The sequence below is a fragment of the Hyla sarda genome, chromosome 2 (genome assembly GCF_029499605.1).
Source record: "Hyla sarda isolate aHylSar1 chromosome 2, aHylSar1.hap1, whole genome shotgun sequence".
NCBI classification, from domain to species: Eukaryota; Metazoa; Chordata; class Amphibia; order Anura; family Hylidae; genus Hyla; species Hyla sarda.
Genome location: NC_079190.1, coordinates 27,530,595 through 27,550,542, shown reverse-complemented (window position 1 = coordinate 27,550,542; position 19,948 = coordinate 27,530,595). Strand labels below are relative to the sequence as shown.

At 45.2% G+C, this 19,948-nt stretch overlaps 1 long non-coding RNA gene across 1 annotated transcript; it reads left to right on the top strand.

The window, feature by feature from the left end:
• The first annotated feature begins 1,547 nt into the window (after window positions 1-1,547).
• Window positions 1,548-19,102, top strand: LOC130358324 (uncharacterized). Its single transcript, XR_008889466.1, has 3 exons — window positions 1,548-1,682; window positions 11,710-11,939; window positions 18,984-19,102. It is a non-coding gene; the product is annotated as an uncharacterized LOC130358324 (long non-coding RNA).
• Window positions 19,103-19,948: the final 846 nt, after the last annotated feature.

The window sequence follows — 19,948 nt, the reverse complement described above, 5'->3', positions numbered from 1 at the left end:
GCCTATGGGAGGGGGCGTGACAGCTGTCACGCCCCCTCCCATAGGCTTGCATTGAGGGGCGGAGTGTGACCTAACACGGGGGCAGATGGGTGACGTCACACGCTGCCTGCCCCGTGGTCGCTGATAATCAGACCCAGAGGATCCGGGGACTGATTATAAATGGGGTGCGGCGTGCAAGATCACGGGGGACCCCAGCGGCGGGACCCCCGCGATCAGGCACATTATCCCCTATCCTTTGGATAGGGGATAAGATGTCTAAGCGCCGGAGTACCCCTTTAAGTCATCTACCAGCAGACTAGTGCTGGTGAGAAGACGATGCTAGTTGGCCTGGCCTGTGGAAAAGCAGGAATAAGTCCTCCGGGCATGTACAAGAGGATCTGTGGGTAAGACTGAGCTTCTGAGTATGTGTGACTCCCAACACTGGACATATTGGGGGAGATTTATCAAAAGCTGTCCAGAAGAAAAGTTGACCAGTTGCCCATAGCAACCAATCAGATTGCTTCCTTCATTTTTAGCAAGGCCTCTGGAAAATGAAAGAAGCAATCTGATTGGTTGCTATAGGCAACTCAGCAACTTTTTCTCTGGACAGGTTTTGATAAATCTCCCCCATTAGGTGGACATTCTCAGAGGGAATCAGAAGAGAAGGAAGCACCCCATAACAAGTGTGCCATATCTAGAAATCGGGGCATTTTTATAATGTACGTATGTATGTAATGTGTGATTTTTAATCATGAGACACCCCCTTTAAGGCTTAAGTAAATTGATCCTTTTGCCCTCTCTATAGAACACCCTTGATTGCCGCCAAGACATTGTACAGGACCATTATTCACTAATTTTGTCACATAGATGGAATGGGTCATCGGGTTATCTGCATGGTGATTGCTTATGGTCTACCAATAAAAGAAAAAGAATATGTAAGGAGCTCCTGCAATCCTATGAGAAAACCTCAAAAAGGACCCTTTAAGGGGTTGTCCCAAAAAACAAAGTTGGTAAAATCAGATATGATATATATATATATATATATATATATATATATATATATATATATAGAAAAATTTAATAAACAGTGGCACACCAGGTGTCAGCAAAAAAAATGTGATTTATTCCAAAGACGTGTAGGCAACGTTTCAGCTGGCTCACCCAGCCATTTTCAAGCCATTTTCAAGCTGGGTGAGCCAGCTGAAACGTTGCCTACACGTCTTTGGAATAAATCACATTTTTTTTGCTGACACCTGGTGTGCCACTGTTTATTTAATTTTTCTGTGTTTGGAGGGGTCCCTAACCTAGACCCGACACAGTAGGCACCCGAGCACTTTTTCTTACCCTGGAGTGCTGCTTTCCTGCTCTATCTATATATATATATATATATATATATATATATATATATATAGTTGGACAAATGTGCTGTTTTTAGGTAAAATGACCTCCATCTCTGTAGGGATCTCTTACCCCATGGATCTGATTACTTCCTGGTTTCCTCTCTGAGCTCTGACCCTGCTGTTTCCAGGTAACAAAGCACACGCTTTCCCACAATCCCCCTTGCTTTCATGTACAGTGAAGACCAACTGCTATTACCTTCAGTTGAACTAGTTGAACTGAGCATGTGCGACCACCTCATTGGGTCTTCACTGGACCGCACTGGGGCAACAGTTATCAAGGCAATGCAGTCACATGGCAGATTAGTAAGTCGATATCTATGAAGGAGAGCATTTTTAGAAATGCTTGTACCCTTTGTTAATGGAACAACCCCCTTTTAAAGGGGTACTCAGGTGGAAAACTTTTTTTTTTTTTTTTTTTAAACCAACTGGTGCCAGAAAGTTAAACAGATTTTATAAATTACTTCTATAAAAAAATTTTTAATCCTTCCAGAACTTATTTGCTGCTGAATACTACAGAGGAAATTCTTTTCTTTTTGGAACACAGAGCTCTCTGCTGAATCACGAGCACAGTGCTCTCTGCTGACATCTCTGTCCATTTTAGGAACTCCTGATAGCAAACATATGCTGCTCTGGAAAGTTCCTAAAATGTAGAGAGCAGAGAGCACTGTGCTCGTAATGTCAGCAGAGAGCTCTGTGTTCCAAAAAGAAAATAATTTCCTCTGTAGTATTCAGCAGCTAATAAGTACTGGAAGGATTAAGATTTTTTTATAGAAGTAATTTACAAATCTGTTTAACTTTCGGGCAACAGTTGATTAAAAAAAAAAAGTTTTCCACAGCAGTGCCCCTTTAAGACCAAATGATAAACTTATTGCTAAAGTAGTCTTTGCTGATAAAGTTGTCTCTGCTACATATGCATCATCTGCTCTTTGCCTAATAAGAAAGTGATCTTCCATAGTCTTTATATGCCAAGAGAATCCTCCGAGAAGCTTGTTGTGCTCCACTAATTGTGTTTTCCATTAGACAGATACTCTGTCACAAGAACGCCTGGCCAAAAATGTTCAGAAACTACTAAATAACTAAAATTAGGCAAGGCTAAAAAAAGGGATTTGAAAGACTATCCGCTTATATTGAATTTCCGAATTCCCAATTTAGTATTGGAAAATGTAGCCACCAGAGGGAATGTACTTCTTCATGAATACCCATTTATAGAGGGATTACAGAGTAGAATTTCTATATTTGCAGATGACACTAAACTGGGCAAAGTGATCACCACAAAGGAGGATAACATAATATTACAGAGGGATCTGGGGAAGCTGGAGGCTTGGGCACAGACATGGCAAATTAAGTTTAATGTGAATAAATGTAAAATCATGCACTTGGGTCGTAAAAACAGCATGTACATTGTTGTGCTAAATAATAAGACATTAGGTAAAAAGTCTACCTAAAAGGACTTGGGGTTACTGGTGGACAGTAAACTCAACTTTAGTTGTCTGGTTCAATATAAGTTCAAGGGGGCCTGGATGTCTTTCTTTAAAAATATAATATTACCAGTTAAAGATATTAGATTTAAAGGGGTACTCCTCCACTAGACATCTTTGGATTATGGACAAGATGTCTGAATGTGGGGTCCAGCCACTGGGACCTTGCGTGATTCCTATGCAGTCCAATGAATATGGTCTGGTCGCTGGGACCCCACGATCTCTGTGCAGTCTCTGGGCAGCCATGGTCGTGATGTCACGCCACACCCCCTGGTGACATCATGTCACACCCCCTCCATTCATGTCTATGGGAGCCAACATGAATGGATGGGGTGTGACGTGATGTCACCAGGGGGCGTGGCGTGACGCCATGACCATGGCTGCCCAGAGACTGCACAGAGATTGCAGGGGTCCCAGCGACCGGACCCCCGTGATCAGACATCTTATTCCCTATTCATTGATTAGTGAATAAAATGTTGTAATATTATTTGTGGTCGTGGCTCGAAGAGCCGTGAGTGAATAACCTGGGGAAGGAAACACATTTGATTGTACTTACCGACCCGAACCTCCAACCATCGGGGGACCTAGAATACAATTGTTGTCACGATTCGGCTAGCTGGATGTGGATCCTCTGTGTCAGCAAGGGATTGGCGTGGACCGTGTCGGTGGACCGGTTCTAAGATGCTACTGGTATTCACCAGAGCCCGCCGCAAAGCGGGATGGTCTTGCTGCGGCGGTAGCAACCAGGTCGTATCCACCGGCAACGGATCAACCTCGCTGACTGCTGAGAAGGCGCGGGACAGAAGGACTAGGCAGAGGCAAGGTCAGACGTAGCAGGCGGCAAGGTTCAATATGGATAGCAGAAGATCTGGAAACACAGGCTTTGGACAAAACTAAACGCTTTCACTGGCACAAGGCAACAAGATCCGGCAAGGAAGTGCAGGGGAAGTGAGGTAATATAGCCAGGGAGCAGGTGGAAGCTAATTAGGCTGATTGGGCCAGGCACCAATCATTGGTGCACTGGCCCTTTAAATCTTAGAGAGCTGGCGCGCGCGGCTCCGCTCCTTAGGGCCAGGACATGACAGCCGGGGGCCGGGACAGGTGAGTGACTTGGGATGCGATTCGCGAGCGGGAGCGTCCCGCTATGCGAATCGCATCCCCGCCGGCAAGGTCAGTGCAGCGCTTCCGGTCAGCGGGTCTGACCAGGGCGCTGCAGAGAGAGAGATGCCGCGAGTGCTCCGGGGAGGAGCAGGGACCCGGAGCGCTCGGCGTAACAGTACCCCCCCCCCCCTTAGGTCTCCCCCTTTTTTTGTCCGACAATTGCTTCACATGAAATAAATAGAAAGAAAAAAGACCGGGGAACGGCGCCTCGTGTATTACCCTTAAACACAAACAGCAAGTGTAAATGTGGGAGAAACCCACGGCACTTATAGGTGGCTGCTCACCAGATGTAAATAGAAGTAACGCATATCACCCCAAATAGGGGTACTCACTGATGTCCAAAGGAGGGCTGCAAGCCGGAGGTCACAGGCACATACGTCCTGACGTAGTCATCAAACGGAAAATGGAAAAGGACCTCATTCATCCAGGCGCTGCCGGTTAGGTCATCAGGTGCACAAAATGATGCAATGTATACCTTGGAATATTGTATACATGAAAGTTTATTAAAAAATAATAAACAACATACAGATTGCTTCACATGGGACGAGGACACTGGGAGCGATTGTAGGGTTTCCTCAAAGGCAGGCAGTACAGCAGGAGTGGGAATGGGGAGGGAGGGCAGAGGGTGAAGCTTGGCACGGGGCAGGGTGTCACCAGTACGGGGGCTATGAGGAGGCACGGCACAGTCCTGATAGGCCTTGGGGAGACCAGGAACAGGAGGAGACACTGAGGCCCGACAGACGGGACTGGGAGCAGGGGTGAGGCATTTCTTACGGCAAGCAGAACCCCAATTCTTGATCTCCCCGGTGGTCCAGTCAAGGGTGGGAGAATGATGCTGGAGCCATGGCAGACCGAGGAGGACTTCAGAGGTACAGTTGGGAAGGACGAATAATTTGATCTTTTCGTGATGGGGTCCAATGCACATTAAGAGGGGTTCTGTGCGGTAACGCACAGTACAGTCCAACTTCACTCCGTTGACCGAAGAAATGTAGAGCGGCTTGACGAGACGGGTCACCGGGATGCAGAACTTATTCACCAAAGAGTCCAGAATAAAATTTCCAGAAGCACCAGAGTCCAAGCAGGCCACGGCTGAGAGGGAGGAGTTGGCAGAAAGAGAAATCCGCACGGGCACAGTGAGACGTGGAGAAGCAGACTTCGTACCAATGGAACGCCACACCCACTTGAGCTGGGTGCGTGCGTGCGTTTCCTAGACGTGGAGGACGAATAGGGCAATCCACCAAGAAATGTTCAGTACTAGCGCAGTACAGACATAGATTTTTTTCCCTACGGCGAGTCCTCTCTTCATGGGTCAGGCGAGACCGATCCACTTGCATAGCCTCTTCGGCGGGAGGCACAGGCGTAGATTGCAAAGGATACTGTGGGAGAGGTGCCCAGAGATCAAGGTCTTTTTCCTGGCAGAGCTCCTGGTGTCTCTCAGAAAAACGCATGTCAATGCGGGTGGCCAAATGGATAAGTTCTTGAAGGTTGGCAGGAATCTCTCGTGCGGCCAGCACATCCTTGATGTTACTGGATAGGCCTTTTTTTAAAGGTCGCGCAGAGAGCCTCATTATTCCAAGATAATTCGGAAGCGAGAGTACGAAATTGGATGGCGTACTTGCCTACTGAATAATTACCCTGGACCAGGTTCAGCAGGGCAGTCTCGGCAGAAGAAGCTCAGGCTGGTTCCTCGAAGACACTACGGACTTCAGCGAAGAAGGACTGGACTGTGGCTGTGGCAGGATCATTGCGGTCCCAGAGCGGTGTGGCCCAAGACAAAGCCTTTCCAGATAGAAGACTCACTACGAACGCCACCTTAGACCGTTCTGTAGGAAATTGGTCCGACAACATCTCCATATGCAGGGAACATTGAGACAAAAATCCACGGCAGAGTCTAGAGTCCCCATCAAATTTGTCCGGCAGGGACAAGCGGAGGCTAGGAGCGGCCAGTCGCTGCGGAGGAGGTGCAGGAGCTGGCGGAGGAGATGGTTGCTGCTGTAGCAGTGGCAGAAGTTGCTGTAACGTGGCGGTCAACTGCGACAGCTGCTGTCCTTGTTGGGCGATTTGCTGCGATTGCTGAGCGACCACCGTGGATAGGTCGGCGAGACTTGGCAGCGGCACCTCAGCGGGATCCATGGCCGGATCTACTGTCACGATTCGGCTAGCTGATTGGCGTGCTGTGTCAGCGAGGGATTGGCGTGGACCGTGTCAGTGGACCGGTTCTAAGATGCTACTGGTATTCACCAGAGCCCGCCGCAAAGCGGGATGGTCTTGCTGCGGCGGTAGCAACCAGGTCGTATCCACCGGCAACGGCTCAACCTCGCTGACTGCTGAGAAGGCGCGGGACAGAAGGACTAGGCAGAGGCAAGGTCAGACGTAGCAGAAGGTCGGGGCAGGCGGCAAGGTTCGTAGTCAATATGGATAGCAGAAGATCTGGAAACACAGGCTTTGGACAACACTAAACGCTTTCACTGGCACAAGGCAACAAGATCCGGCAAGGAAGTGCAGGTGAAGTGAGGTAATATAGCCAGGGAGCAGGTGGAAGCTAATTAGGCTGATTGGGCCAGGCACCAATCATTGGTGCACTGGCCCTTTAAATCTTAGAGAGCTGGCGCGCGCGCGCCCTGAGGAGCGGAGCCGCGCGCGCCAGGATATGACAGCCGGGGGCCGGGACAGGTGAGTGACTTGGGATGCGAATCGCATTCCCGCCGGCAATGTCAGTGCAGCGCTCCCGGTCAGCGGGTCTGACCGGGGCGCTGCAGAGAGAGAGACGCCGCGAGCGCTCCGGGGAGGAGCAGGGACCCGGAGCGCTCGGCGTAACAATTGTAACAACAGAAAACAGCGGTTGAGGTGTGCTCAAATACTGCGACCGTGGGCACGCCTATAGAGGGCATATCCTAATGAGGTTACATGTTTGTGAATGTAAGCCCTTTGGAAAGAAAGGGAGGGCAGGGTGGGAGACGCCAACGATACATACGCCCCTACCTGTGGGAGAGGGGTGGTTATATACCCCGCGCCACTCCCACAAATGCAGCCAATTAGGCTTTTAACTTGTGGTCATGGCTCGAAGAGCCGTGAGTGAATAACCTGGGGAAGAAAACACATTTGATTGTACTTACCGACCCGAACCTCGAACCATCGGGGGACCTAGAATACAATTGTAACAACAGAAAACAGCGGTTGAGGTGTGCCCAAATACCACGACCGTGGGCACGCCTATAGAGGGCAAAGTAGTCAAAAATAGGGTGCAACTCAATTTTATTGTAGACTCACAAAGCCAGTACTTTAAACACATTTGCCATTTCTGTAGAAGGGTCAGGTACGTAACGATCAAAGCAGCTGGAGTTCCAACGGCCTAGCTTCTTGATAACGTGGGCTGGAACGTTATGTTTAGAAGCTGCTGAGGCTGCCCCAATCCTGAATGAGTGACCTGTGATACCTGTGGAATCCAGACCTAACATTGTGACTAGTGACCGTACGTGCTTTATGAATTGTGACGTTGATAGAGCCTGACCACCGATTGGGAGAAGGGGACTGCCCGCCATTTGCCCTGAAAGCATGGAGAGTAGTGCTGAGAGGGAAGATACTGGACATCATTGATGTGACGCGGAGAAGTAACGGATAGAGGCTCACCATCTACAGGTTTTGGTGGCTAGTCGCGTGAGAGTGAAACCTGGGCCTTCGGGCAACAACTGGCCCAGGGTCAAACCCGGTGATCTGTGACCGAGACGCGTGAACTCCCCTGGTCTAAGAAAGCCGTAGAAAGCAAGGTGGATGGCAGCTTTGACGACCGTGCTGAGCTGATAACCGAAAGGGTGAGTATCCAGAAGAGAAGACATGGCCCGGAAAAGGTCCCCGGTGACAGGTGCGCGAGAAGGGGACCTGGGGTGTGATAGGAGTGACACGCCTCTAAGAGCTTCCTTGATGGGATGAGCAGAAAGCAGTGAGGGTGCGTTAGGGTGCAAGAAAGACCTGTGGTGCTGAAGACCCGTTAGGTGTAGCTTGATGGTGTTGTGGGACAAACGTAGGGAAGAGTGGCAAAAACCGACAAAAGCTAAAGAGAAGTGCACGGAAATTGTGGCGGGAAGACCTAAGTTGTGCATGAAAGAGGTGAAGGATGCCAGAGTGGCATCGTAGGCCCGAATTGTGCTGGGTGCTAGTGAGCTTCTGATTAGAGTGTTGGCTATGGATACGTAAGTGGCTAATCCATCATTAGCTGCTGGAGCCGGGGGACCGTGGCTCCGGCTCGATCTGCTTCTGGTTGCACCTGGAAGTACAGACTTAGTTTAGCTTGTGAAAGCGCATCAGCCGCCAGATTCAACCTACCCTCAATGTGTTCAATGGAAAAGTGAAAACTATGTTGAAGTGACAGACAAATGAACCTGCTGACAAAGCGCATGATTTGAGGAGACTTGGAGTGCCCTTTATTGAGGATATCGACCGTGGCGATATTGTCACATAGGAACCGGATGGTCGTATTAGACCATGAGTATCCCCAGACCGTAGCGGAAGCTACTATGGGGTATGTCTCGAATAATGTCGAGGTTTCCCTAAAATCGGGGATATTAAAAATCTCTGGGGGCCAAGGCCCCACCAGCCAGTGATTGCCATATGTGGCTGCGAATCCGAATGCTGAGGCATCGGACACAACTGTGGGGGAAAATTCTGAAACTGAGGGCGTGAACAATGAGACCCCGTTCCAACTTACTAGGAAATTATCCCAAATGAGTAGATCTGCCATGGCCTCGTTGTCGAGCTGAATCGTGTGCCTCTGGCACGAGACTGACGGGAGGAGGTCCAGAAGTCTGGAGATGAAGGCTCTCCCCTGAGGGACAATCTTCATGGCGAAAGCCATCATGCCCAGGAGGCTCTGTAGCTCAACCCTGGACACCGTGCGTGATCTGGACAGCCTATGTGTCAGTTCTTGAATTCACGTCTCGAATTCTGTGCATGCACAGTTCTCGAATTCTGTGCATGCATTTTTTGGCCTGCTGCTAAGCAGACTGTAACGGGGGGGTGCTCTGTGTGGAGTTTGGCGCTGCGAAAAACCCTCCACCCCCCCCCCCAGGGCTCTGGAGGTTAATAGAGTAAGGTGCACAACCCTGTATGAAAATCCTGCACCCCCTCGAACCCCCCCCCCTGTACTTGTAGCCCCCACTGAGGCCCAACGCATGTGAGCCTCTGCTCGGTGGGCAGGAGTGAACCTGCGGCCCTTATGAAGTGCTGGCAGACACATGGCTATCATTGACTGTCACACTCATATGATCTATATTTATTATATATACACACACATTTATTTGTTTTGGGCCTGGGCCTGGCGGCGAGACATATCCCCGCCGCCAAGGTCCCCAACCGGACTGTTCCGCCGACTCTCCCTCCGCCCGCACGGCGTGTAGCGGCAGGGGGGGGAGTGGGGGGGTGGCGCCGACAGGGCAGGGGGATACTCGGCACTGAGCGGCGCCGGTGGTGCATGCCTCGCCCACTGGGACCCCGCAGCAACGCCCCCCCCCTCCCCCCCCCCGGCGCACCGACATGTTCAAGACATGCCGGGAGACCCGTGAGGGGGAAGAGCGCAGGGCCTGGTGGGAGGACGAATGCACGGGGCCCGGCGGGAGGACAAACGAACGGCGCCCGTGCCGGCCTTCCCCGGATGCGAGGCGTCGCCGAGGGAGTGACGTCACCTGCCGGGGCCGCGAAACCCAGCCCCCACAGCCATGCCGCCAGGCGAGGCCAGCAAGCTGAGTGAGGGACAGAGGATCGGGCCCGGCATGAGGACGCCTCACCCCGGGCCGGTGAGCGCATGCAGTGGAGCATTAGAAGGTAAGGGGAGCGAGGCCCCACAGTTACCCGGGGGAACCCAGACACCCAGTGGCGGCAGCAAGGCTGGTGGGATGCCCCGGGAGTGCAGGAAAGGGGCACAGAAAAACAGAGCACAAAGGGAGCAAAATGGGGGAGGAGGAGACACACATGGAGCCGGGAACCGGCCCTTACCTGGGACACCTCGCAGAGGATGGGGGATAGGAAGACCAACACCAACTGCTCACTCCGGGAACGTACGACCTAATACGGTAGACTACTAGAGCACTACTGCCAACGATACATACGCCCCTACCTGTGGGAGAGGGGTGGTTATATACCCCGCACCACTCCCACAAATGCAGCCAATTAGGCTTTTAACACCTTTCCAGAAAAACATGCAGGCCCCCCTTGAACTTCTTTATTGACCCAGACAAATATAGTTGAGCTTACTGTCCACTATTACGCCAAGTCCTTTTAGGTAGAAGTTTTAACTAATGTCTTATTATTTAGCACATAATTGAACATGTTGTTTTTTTGCCATATTTGGAGTTGGGAAGCAGTTTTTCCCTCTGGTATGGGACAATTGGCATCAGCATCATTGGGGGGGGAGGGGGTCTGTTGCCTTCCTCTGGATCAACACAGTAGGGTTATAGGTTGAACTTGAAGGAGTCTTTTTAAACCTTATGAACTATATACATATATGCAATGATATGCGCTAGGGGTCAGGAAGGGGTGTATAGAGTGGTCTCAAGAGCAGTTTATATCTGCTGCTAGTGCCCAGTGTCAATACAAAGTCCAATTGATCCCACAAAAAACAAGTCCTCAAATGGCTTCGTTGATGGAAACATAAAAATGTTATGGTTTTTAGAACCCTAGGAGGTAAAAAAAATAAAAATAAACCAGTAAATCATGACTTTAATGATTGGTTGGGGCCGGTAACCTTTCATGCATTGAAGTCCAGATCCTTCTTAGGCTTACCGGTTTCTTGTACTCTGGGCCAAAAACAAAGTGAAGGATCATATATAAAACTAATTTTATTGAGGGGTTCTCCACCATAAGGGGACTTTAGTACACACCTATCAGACAGTATGACGGTATGGTACCTATGGACATGCTTAGGAAGGATCTGTGCTTGTCTTGGGGTGAAATGGCTGTGTTGTGAGTTCACCATAGCGCTGGTGCTTTTTTTGTGTTTGAAATGGTTATTTCCTGTTGGAGATCCCTCCCTCCAACTACAAGTCCTAGGATCCCTTGTTTGTAAGTGTGAGGTCACTTTTCTCCCTCCCACACATCAGTCACCCCACCCATTGCAGTACAGATAGGCTCCCTTCCATGAGTGCTGTACTTGAAACTACAATTCCCTGCAGGCCTGTGGAGAATGATCTCCCTCCCACCTAGCAGTTGCTCTACCCATTGAAGCACAGACCGACTCCCTTTCAACACCTGACTAATGATGTAATGTTTTGGCCTGCAATGCAACCTGGAAAAGGCCCAAGACAACACTCATTTTGTATGCTGCTAAAAATTAACATAGGGGCAAAGGTCCCATCAGCCACCAAACACAGGTACAGACACTATGTTATGAACTACACTTACTTAACAGCCCCTGTAGCACAGTCAAATAAAAAAAAAATGCTGGAATACCCCTTTAATGCAGTAACACGTGTCTGTGATTTCTAACCAAAGGAAAATATATAAAAATTCCCCACCCGGGCATCCGGTGCTGCAATTCCATTATACAGACAAGGTCTTTCCCATAACAATAGATGTAAGGAATTCTGGCTATTTGACTATAAACTGCAAAAAAGTTTTCATTTCTGTGATTATTAAACATATTTTGTGGCTCTGAATAACACTCCGGTGCTTCAAAGATGACACGTCTCGTGTATTTATAGTAAAGAACATGATGCTATGGAAGATATCAAAGCTAAATCAAAGGAAGCTTGACAACCCATAATAAGAAATTCAATAGATGCAGAAGACATAAAAAACTCCTTCTCCAAGCATGGAAGAGGAGCCGAGATCAGGACAAGATGGAGAACAGAAAGTATGTGAGAGGAATGAGGAAGAGCTCGAAGCTCCTGATGTATATAAAGAGACGGTTTATTATGTCAGCAAAAAGGGGGTAAGGTGACCATTTAAACATAACAACAATCCTGTAGTGCCTTGCAGATGACGTGATCATATGTACTAGCTATATAACATAGGGGGGGGGGGGGATAATATATTATAGTAGTTATATTCTTGTTTATAGTAGGCAGTATTATAGTAGATATATTCTTGTATATAGGAGCAGTATTATAGTAGTCATATTCTTGTATATAGGAGCAGTATTATAGTAGTCATATTCTTGTATATAGGATCAGTATTATAGTAGTTATATTCTTGTATATAGGAGCAGTATTATAGTAGTTATATTCTTGTATATAGGAGCAGTATTATAGTAGTTATATTCTTGTATATATGAGCAGTATTATAGTAGTCATATTCTTGTATATAGGATCAGTATTATAGTAGTTATATTCTTGTATATAGGAGCAGTATTATAGTAGTTATATTCTTGTATATAGGAGCAGTATTATAGTAGTTATATTCTTGTATATATGAGCAGTATTATAGTAGTTATATTCTTGTATATAGGAGCAGTATTATAGTAGTTATATTCTTGTATATAGGAGGCAGTATTATAGTAGGTATATTCTTGTATATAGGAGCAGTATTACAGTAGTTATGTGGAGGGGAGATAGAGAGATAGGACCGCACCGCGGAGACCCACAATGTCCGGGAGTGTGTACACTGTGACAGGGGATGTCGGAGGTATGGAGCGGGGTGGTGCAAAAAAGCAGGAGAGAACAATGTCCAAAATAGCAAAGTGAGAAAAAGGTTGCTTCTGCACTCACCCTTCTTGCGCTGTGTCACTGAGTTAGTCCATGTACGGCCGGCCGCTATACGGGAGATGATACGGAGAGATCGCTACAGCCGGAGCTGAGCGGTGACAGCTAGTCACCGCTCAGCTCCGGCTGTAGCGATCTCTCCGTATCATCTCCCGTATAGCGGCCGGCCGTACATGGACTAACTCAGTGACACAGCGCAAGAAGGGTGAGTGCAGAAGCAACCTTTTTCTCACTTTGCTATTACAGTAGTTATATTCTTGTATATAGGAACAGTATTATAGTAGTTATATTCTTGTATATAGGAGGCAGTATTATAGTAGTTATATTCTTGTATATAGGAGCAGTATTATAGTAGTTATATTCTTGTATATAGGAGGCAGTATTATAGTAGTTATATTCTTGTATATAGGGGCAGTATTATAGTAGTTATATTCTTGTATATAGGCACAGTACTATAGTAGTTATATTCTTGTATGTAGGAGGCAGTATTATAGTAGTTATATTCTTGTATATAGGAGCAGTATTATAGTAGTTATAATAGCAAGTAAAAATGAAGGTAGACGGACGACTCACCCAGGTAGCAAAAGTATCTTCTTTTATTCAAGGCTTGCAGCTTAAAATAACAGCAGGTTGAGGGGGGTCTGTCAGCAGGAACGCAGGGCTGTGGAGTGCAACGACCGTATCGCTTCGGACTGAAGCTTCTTCCGGCCTCCAACAGGTGTTCTACGTCCTGCTGTGATTTAAAACCAGGTATGTGCGGAAGGGGGGAGGGGCCTTCACCTAGACAAAAAATCACCTACGTGCTGACATAATGTTAAAAACATTCTTAGCGAATTTACAAAAATGGGCTAAATTCTGCCCTATCGTTAAGTCCCGCTGGTCCGAGGGCTCCAGTTCTAAGTATCCAGCGAGTTTCCATTTGTATAAGAATATTTTCTCTATCTCCTCCTTCTTTCGGGGGAGGGATGCGCTGGATCCCAAAGAACTTTAGAGCCCTGGGATCATTTTCATGCTCTTCCTTCATATGTTTCATTAGTTTTGGGACTCCTTTCCCTGATTTCAGAGAGTAAATGTGTTCTCTGTATCTGGTAGACAATTGCCTTTTCGTTTTTCCGATGTAGAATCGGGCACAGGGACACATTAACCCATACACTACATGTGTACTTTTACATGTTATAACTTCTCTGACAGTGATATCTCTTCCTCCTAGGTTTACAAAATTCACTTTCATATTCTGAGAGCAGTGTGAACATTGACCACAGGCGTAATTGCCTGGGGGAAGGGAACTGGTCAGCCAATCTTTGCTATCTTTCTGTGCGATTTCTTTGCGTTTTTTAATTTTTTTAATATTATCTCTGATTGTGCTGTTTTTCCTGAATGTTATTAAAGGTTTATTTTTGGCTACTATTTTCAGGTCTTCATCCTGTTCTAATATTTTCCAATTATTGTGTATAGCTTTAGTGATTATATTATTTATGGGAGTATTTGCAAATGAGAAGGTAAATCTTTTATTTCCTATTTCTTGAGTATTAGATGTTTTTTGTTTGTTGACTAACAGATCTTCTCTTTTCTTTTTATTTGCCTTCTCATATGCTTGCTGTATGAGTTTTTCAGGATATCCTCTTTTTCTCAGCCTTTCTTTTAATTCTTCTGCCTGTATTTCGTATTTATATTCATGTGTATTAATTCGTTTTAGCCGAATAAATTGGCTATATGGCAGACCCTTTTTTACATGATGAGGGTGGGAGCTTTTTAAAATGGAGTAAAGTATTTCTTGCTATTTTCTTTCTAAAGCCTGTCACTGATATCATATTGCCTTCAATATTTATTTCCGTGTCTAGAAATTCCAAACTTTTGTTGCCATATACTGCTGTGAAAAACATATTATAGGAATTGACCTCATTTAAGTATTTCACGAATTCATGAAACTTTTCTTCTGTGTCACTCCACACTATTATAATGTCATCTACGTAACGCTTGAAAAAGCGCACGTATTGCAGATAGGGATTATTATCAGAAAAAATATATTGATCTTCAAATGCAGCTAAAAAAAGTGTTGCGAATGTACAGGAAACCGGGGTCCCCATCGCGGTACCAGTACGTTGCTGGTACCACTGGGAGTCATATTTAAACGTGTTATTTGTTAGTAATCTTGGAAAACTTCCGAGAGGAAGATTTTGAAATCGATATACAGAAGGGCATCAGAAAAATTAATCTGCATAAGTTTTTCAGTAACAAACCTAATAAAAATGTCATAGAAGCACTAGAGGGAGAAAAGCAGTGTTATATAGGTCCTCTAGGATTTATTCCCAACCCACAATTAACCACACAAGATATAACTAACATACAGATCTTGAGTAATTTAGAATGTGAACAGGGACCTATAGACAGCTTATCTAATTCCATATTTACAGGGGGTAACCCCTCAACATTCTCCCCTCCAATTAGTCCAGGGAGTCCCCTTGAGCTTTTTAGAAAAGCAGTTACACAAGAGGTCAAAAGTATTATATACCCCAAAGCAGAAATTAACATTTCTTTAGAAGAAAAAATAGCAATAGAGAAAATCGCATCAAGGGATGACATAACTATTACAAGAGCTGACAAAGGTGGCTCGATAGTAGTTATGTATACTGAAGATTACAAAAAAGAAGCTCTCAAACAGTTAAACAACACCATCACATATACTAAATTAAAAGGGGACCCCACATCTAAAATCATCAGTGCTCTCAAAACATTTCTCAGGGTTCAAGTAGACAAAAATATTTTGAGCAAAAAAACTGCAGAAAAATTGCTTCCAATTGCCCCCAAACCAGCTAAGTGGTACATTATACCAAAAGTACACAAAACATTATGCCAACCCCCAGGTCGCCCCATCATAGCGGGCATAGGGTCCAGTACAGAATACTTGTCCCAATACATTGATTGGTTATTGCGTCCCATGCTGACTAGCACCAGGACATATTTAAAAGACACCACCCACCTGATAACCTCCATCCAGTCTTTTCACATTTTACCACACGACACTTTAGGAAGTATAGATGTAGAAAGCCTGTATACCCGTATCCCGTTGGATACGGGTATACAGGCCATCCGATACTTCCTAACTAAAACAGGTAAAACCAACCATTTTGTTAATTTTGTATGTGAAGCTCTCCACTTCGTACTAACAAATAACACGTTTAAATATGACTCCCAGTGGTACCAGCAACGTACTGGTACCGCGATGGGGACCCCGGTTTCCTGTACATTCGCAACCCTTTTTTTAGCTGCATTTGAAGATCAATATATTTTTTCTGATAATAATCCCTATCTGCAATACGTGCGCTTTTTCAAGCGTTACGTAGATGACATTATAATAGTGTGGAGTGACACAGAAGAAAAGTTTCATGAATTCGTGAAATACTTAAATGAGGTCAATTCCTATAATATGTTTTTCACAGCAGTATATGGCAACAAAAGTTTGGAATTTCTAGACACGGAAATAAATATTGAAGGCAATATGATATCAGTGACAGGCTTTAGAAAGAAAATAGCAAGAAATACTTTACTCCATTTTAAAAGCTCCCACCCTCATCATGTAAAAAAGGGTCTGCCATATAGCCAATTTATTCGGCTAAAACGAATTAATACACATGAATATAAATACGAAATACAGGCAGAAGAATTAAAAGAAAGGCTGAGAAAAAGAGGATATCCTGAAAAACTCATACAGCAAGCATATGAGAAGGCAAATAAAAAGAAAAGAGAAGATCTGTTAGTCAACAAACAAAAAACATCTAATACTCAAGAAATAGGAAATAAAAGATTTACCTTCTCATTTGCAAATACTCCCATAAATAATATAATCACTAAAGCTATACACAATAATTGGAAAATATTAGAACAGGATGAAGACCTGAAAATAGTAGCCAAAAATAAACCTTTAATAACATTCAGGAAAAACAGCACAATCAGAGATAATATTAAAAAAATTAAAAAACGCAAAGAAATCGCACAGAAAGATAGCAAAGATTGGCTGACCAGTTCCCTTCCCCCAGGCAATTACGCCTGTGGTCAATGTTCACACTGCTCTCAGAATATGAAAGTGAATTTTGTAAACCTAGGAGGAAGAGATATCACTGTCAGAGAAGTTATAACATGTAAAAGTACACATGTAGTGTATGGGTTAATGTGTCCCTGTGCCCGATTCTACATCGGAAAAACGAAAAGGCAATTGTCTACCAGATACAGAGAACACATTTACTCTCTGAAATCAGGGAAAGGAGTCCCAAAACTAATGAAACATATGAAGGAAGAGCATGAAAATGATCCCAGGGCTCTAAAGTTCTTTGGGATCCAGCGCATCCCTCCCCCGAAAGAAGGAGGAGATAGAGAAAATATTCTTATACAAATGGAAACTCGCTGGATACTTAGAACTGGAGCCCTCGGACCAGCGGGACTTAACGATAGGGCAGAATTTAGCCCATTTTTGTAAATTCGCTAAGAATGTTTTTAACATTATGTCAGCACGTAGGTGATTTTTTGTCTAGGTGAAGGCCCCTCCCCCCTTCCGCACATACCTGGTTTTAAATCACAGCAGGACGTAGAACACCTGTTGGAGGCCGGAAGAAGCTTCAGTCCGAAGCGATACGGTCGTTGCACTCCACAGCCCTGCGTTCCTGCTGACAGACCCCCCTCAACCTGCTGTTATTTTAAGCTGCAAGCCTTGAATAAAAGAAGATACTTTTGCTACCTGGGTGAGTCGTCCGTCTACCTTCATTTCTACTTGCTATTGTATGAAAGACTTTGCCCTTTATAGACGTAGACGCTCCCCATAGCACCTAGTACAGCAGGTCACACACCCCGGATAGTCCGGACAGGATAATTTGACTCATAGTCGAGTAGACAGTGCCTGGTGCTCTTCTCTCTATATTACAAACCTATTATAGTAGTTATATTCTTGTATATAGGAGCAGTATTATAGTAGTTATATTATTGTACATAGGAGCAGTATTATAGTAGTTATATTCTTTTACATAGGAGCAGTGTCAGGGTCCGGACTAGCAGCTGGTGAAGACACTGGAGGTGGATCCTCTGTGCCAGAGAGGCGATGAAGCGGGCCGTACTGGGGAATTGGTTCTAAGCAGTTACTGGTGTTCACCAGAGCCCGCCGCAAAGCAGGATGGACTTGCTGAGGCAGTAACTACCAGGTCGTGTTCCCCATTAGCGACTCGACCTCTCTGGCAGCTGAGACTGGCGCGGTACACAAGGACTAGACAGAGGCGAGGTCAGACGTAGCAGAAGGTCAGGGCAGGCAGCGAGGTTCGTAGTCAGGGGCAACAGTAGAAGGTCTGGGTACACAGGCTTGGAACACACTATAACGCTTTCTCAAGGCACAAGGCAACAAGATCCGGCAAGGAGAGGAAGGGGAAGTGGGTTTTCATATGTTAGGGAGTGATTGGGAGTGATTGGGCCAGGCACCAATTAGTGGTGCACTGGCCCTTTAAATTTTAGCTAGCCAGCGCGCGCGCCCTAGGGAGCAGGGCCGCGCGCGCTGGGAGGAAGCAGACGGGGGCGAGAGGTGAGTGACATGGGGCGCGATCTGAGGGCGGGCAAGAGCCGTGCCTCAGATCGTGTCCCCTCCGGGGACCAGCGGGACCGGGAGCGCTCGGCGTGACAAGCAGTATTATAGTAGTTATATTCTTATATATAGGGAGCAGCATTATAGTAGTTAAATTCCTGTATATAGGAGCAGTATTATAGTAGTTATATTCTTGTATACATAGGCAGTATTATAGTAGTTATATTCTTGTACATATGAGCAGTATTATAGTAGTTATATTCCTGTATATAGGAGGCAGTATTATAGTAGTTATATTCTTGTATATAGGGGCAGTATTATAGTAGTTATAGTCTTGTATATAGGAACAGTATTGTAGTAGTTATATTCTTGTATATAGGAGCAGTATTATAGTAGATATATTCTTGTATATATAGGAGGAGTATTATAGTAGTTATATTCTTGTATATAGGAGGCAGTATTATAGTAGTTATATTCTTGTATACAGGAGCAGTATTATAGTAGTTCTTGTACATGGGGAGCATTCCCTGTTCTTGTACTGACTTGCACCAAATTGAATCACAACACATTTGGAGAAATAAAAAAAAAAAATACATTCTGAACACATTTCATTGCTTTGTATCAATTTGCTCATCGCTAACGCTAATCTTTGGTCTTTTGAAAATGTTATTTTCAAGAATATTACACTATTTGTTCTATATATTCTGTATTTCAGATTATAAATAAGCTCATTACAAATAAACCATGTAAGCAAGTGATTGTGCCCCAAGAGACCACTCACTAAGTTATATATATTTTTAATATCTGGTTTAAAGAACGTATTGTAAGATCGGAAGCCGCTCCCTTATTTATTTACTTTTTCAATTTTTTTCTCATTTCTGCTCTTCAAAAAAAGAAAGAAAAAAAAAAACACTCCAAGATGAAAAATACAATACATTATTAATTACACATAATACACAATACACGGAAAATCCACTAAAATCAATTCAAATATGCCCATGAAAGGCAAAAAACTCCACATGGGCTGGGGGCTATGGATCCCACCCCCTGGGCTCTCAAACCATAACACTGTGTGTGCAACTGTCCCTAATGAACTGGCTGTTTAGTATGCAGTCCTATGTAAATCCAATTCCTTCCTAGTAGAGCCCAGTCACAGTTAAATAACTTCTAATGATATACAACCTAACAAATTGCAGGGGGTCCCAAAATACAGGGTGGGCCATTCATATGGATACACCTTATTAAAATGGGAATGGTTGGTGAAATTAACATCCTGTTTGTGGCACATTAGTATATGTGAGGGAGGGAAACTTTTCAAGATGGGTGGTGACCATGGCGGCCATTTTGAATTCGGCCATTTTGAATCCAACTTTTGTTTTTTCAATAGGAAGAGGTCATGTGACACATCAAACTTATTGAGAATTTCACAAGAAAAACACCGGTGTGCTTGGTTTTAACGTAACTTTATTCTTTCATGAGTTATTTACACGTTTCTCTTTGTTTACAGCCATTGACATGTCGCCGAGGTTAACACGTGAGGAGCGTATAGAAATTGTGTTGATGTCTGGTGAACGCAGTAACCAGGTCATTGCAGCAGATTTTAATGCAAGACACCCTACGAAACCACCCATTTCCCATGCTACAGTTGGCAAACTGCTTGCTAAGTTTCGTGAAACTGGT